Raw genomic sequence first — 3785 nt, forward strand, 5'->3', positions numbered from 1 at the left:
ATAAAGCCCTACTATCAGACTTTGTGGAGAAAGCTGGTCCCGGAGTTTCTTATGGAGATGGCAACATGGGAAAAACTCTGGGATATGGCAATATCAATCTTGGGAATGTTATCATTGAAATAGTAGCTCTTGTCTCAGGACTTAAACACAATCTTCTAAGTGTGAGTCAAATCTGTGACAGAGGTTATCATGTGGACTTCTTTGAAGAACACTATGAAGTTGTAAGCAATTCTATAGGAAAAGTGTTTATGAAAGGTTACAGGCATGGTAACATTTATGAAGCCAGACTTTCAACAAGTTCTGATGGTTCTGCAATCTGTCTGTTGAGTAGAGCATCAATTGAAGAAAGCTGGAATTGGCATAAAAGACTCTCTCATTTAAATTTCAACAACATAAATGAGCTAGTAAAGAAAGATCTTGTGAGAGGACTACCAAAATCAGTATTTGCTCCTGATGGCCTTTGTGATTCATGTCAAAAGGCAAAACAAAGAAAATCTTCATTCAAGAGCAAAACTGAATCTTCAATTTTGAGCCCTATCACCTACTGCATGTTGATTTATTTGGTCTAGTCAATGTCATGTCTATTGCAAAGAAGAAATATGTTATGGTTATAATTGATGAGTTCATAAGGTACACTTGGGTGTATTTCTTGCACAAGAAGAATGAAACTGCATCTACTCTAACTGATCATGTCAGACAGCTTGATAAATTGGTCAAAGATTCTGTCAAAATTATAAGAAGTGATAATGGCACTGAGTTCAAAAATTCAATCGTGGAGGAGTTCTACAAAGAGCATGGAATTAAGCAGGAACTTTCTGCACCTGCAACTCCACAACAAAATGGAGTTGTAGAAAGAAAGAACATGACTCTCATTGAAGCTGCACGAACTATGCTTGATGAAGCAAAGCTACCAACGTACTTTTGGGCTGAAGCTGTGTAGACTGCTTATTTTACACAGCATGCTACACTCATAAACAAGCATGGAAAAACACTATATGAGATGGTGAAGAAAAAGAAGCCAAATCTGAAATACTTTCATGTATTTGGTTGCAAGTGTTTTATTCTTAAGACTCATCCTGAACAGCCGTCAAAATTTGATTTAAAAGCTGATGAAGGAATTTTTGTTGGATATCCACTTTCCACAAAAACCTTCAGAGTCTATAATTTAAGAACAAGGGTTGTCATGGAATCTATCAATGTATCTTTTGATGATAAGAAGATTACTGGTCTTGAAGATTTCAATGATCATGATCAGCTGAGATTTGAAAATGAAGATTTAAATTATGATACTGTAAATTCTGATAACTTAAACTCTGATCCTGTAAGTTCTGACGGGTTAAGTTCTGATGTCATTGAAACTGTGGTAACTACTGAAAGGGAAAATGCACCTGTCCAGGGGGAGCAAGCTATTGATCTTACCACATCTCAAGACTCTCAAGAAGCATCAGAACCTATCGCTGGCTCTTCAAGTTCTGATGAGCCAAATTATGATAATCCTGGAAACTCTGATTCCACAAATCCTGAAGGATCCAACTCAAATTCTGAAGTCTCAGAGAGCATAATTCAGGGGGAGCATCAGAAAATACTGATGGAGACAGCATGGATCATGGAGGAGGATCCAATTCTAGAGAACAACTTCCATCTACAAGGAAATGGACTAAAACACATACACCTGACTTAATAATTGGAGATCCTGAACTAGGTGTCAGAACTAGAACAACAACATTAAATGAATTTCTCTATCATTCTTTTCTATCTCAAACTGAACCAAAGAAAGTGAAAGAAACTCTTCAAGTTGCTGATTGGGTGCAAGCAATGCAGGAAGAGTTGAATGAATTTGAAAGAAATAAAGTCTGGACCCTAGTGCCAAGACCAAAGAACAGATCCATTGTTGGCACAAAATGGGTGTTCAGAAACAAAGCTGACAGTGATGGCATAATTACAAGGAATAAAGCAAGGCTGGTTGCTAAAGGCTACTCTCAACAGGAGGGTACTGATTATGATGAAACATTTGCACCAATTGCTAGATTGGAAGCCATAAAAATCTTTTTGGCTTATGCTTCTCACAAAAAGTTTAAAGTCTTTCAAATGGATGTGAAATATTATAACTGTGGAAACTCTAACCATCTTGCTTCTTTTTGCAGGAAGAATAAAGATAAAAATTATTTACCTCCTAGTTCGGGAGTTAAAATTCAGTCTGTTAGGTTAAACCACAAAATCCTTGTTTTCATTGTGGTAGTTTATGGCATTCTATTTATACTTGTAAGAAATATCATAGTTTGTACTATGATTATTATCAAATAAAACCTTCTTTAAAGAAAGTTAGTATTATTCCTTCTAGTGTAAATTCTGATGCAAAGTCTGATATAAACTCTGATAAACAGAATGTTAGCATAAACTCTGAAATTAAATCCGCTGCAAATGCTAGCAAACTTAAGAAGGCCAAAGGATCCAAACAAGCCAGGGTCCTTAAAACTAACCATTAGTGGTCTTTGTGATTGCAGGGCAACAGGAAAAATATCCTAGTGCTGGACAGTAGATGTTCAGGATATATGACTGGAAATAAAGCCCTACTATCAGACTTTGTGGAGAAAGCTGGCCCAGGAGTTTCTTATGGAGATGGAAACATGGGAAAAACTCTGGGATATGGCAATATAAATCTTGGGAATGTCATCATTGAATCAGTAGCTCTTGTCTCAAGACTTAGTCAAATTTTTGACAGAGGTTATCAGGTGGATTTCTTTGAAGAACATTGTGAAGTTGTAAGCAATTCTACAGGCAAAGTAGTTCTGAAAGGTTACAATCATGGTAACATTTATGAAGCTAGACTTTCAACAAGTTATGATGGTTCTGCAATCTTTCTGTTAAGTAGAGCATCAATTGAAGAAAGTTAGAATTGGCACAAAAGCTCTCTCATTTGAATTTCAACAATATAAAAGAGCATGTAATCAAACAGGAATTTTCTGCACCTGTAACTCCACAGCAAAATGGAGTTGTAGAAAGAAAGAACAGGACTCTCATTGAAGCTGCACGAACAATACTTGATGAAGCAAAGCTACCAACCTACTTTTGGGATGAAGCTGTGCAGACTGCTTATTTTACACAGAATGCTACACTCATAAATAAGCCTGGAAAAACACCATATGAGATGGTAAAGAAAAAGAAGCCAAATCTGAAATACTTTCATGTATTTGGTTGTAAGTGTTTTGTTCTTAAGACTCATCCTGAACAACTGTCAAAATTTGATCTAAAAGCTAATGAAGGAATTTTTGTTGGATATCCACTTTCCAGAAAAGCCTTCAGAGTATACAATTTAAGAACAAAGGTTGTCATGGAATCTATCAATGTATCTTTTGATGATAAAAAAGATTACTGGACTTGAAGATTTCAATGATCATGATCAACTAAGATTTGAAACTGAAGATTTAAATTTTGATTCTGTAAATTCTGATGACTTAAACTCTGATCCTGTAAGTTCTGACGGGTTAAGTTCTGATGTCAATAAAACTATGGTAACAACTCCAAAGGAAAATGCACCTGTCTAGGGTGAGCAAGCTGAAGATCCTACCACAACCCAAGACTCTCAAGAAGCATCAGAACCTGTCACTGGCTATTTAAGTTCTGATTCATCAAGTTCTGATGAGCCGAATTCTGATAATTATGGAAACTCTGATTCTTCAAATCCTGAAGGATCCAACTCAAATTCTGAAGTCTCAGAGAGCATAACTACAGGGGGAGCATAAAAAATGTTGATGGAGATAACATGGATCATGGGGGCGGATCCA

Source organism: Apium graveolens, chromosome 10 (genome assembly GCF_009905375.1).
Source record: "Apium graveolens cultivar Ventura chromosome 10, ASM990537v1, whole genome shotgun sequence".
In the NCBI taxonomy this organism is placed as follows: domain Eukaryota; kingdom Viridiplantae; phylum Streptophyta; class Magnoliopsida; order Apiales; family Apiaceae; genus Apium; species Apium graveolens.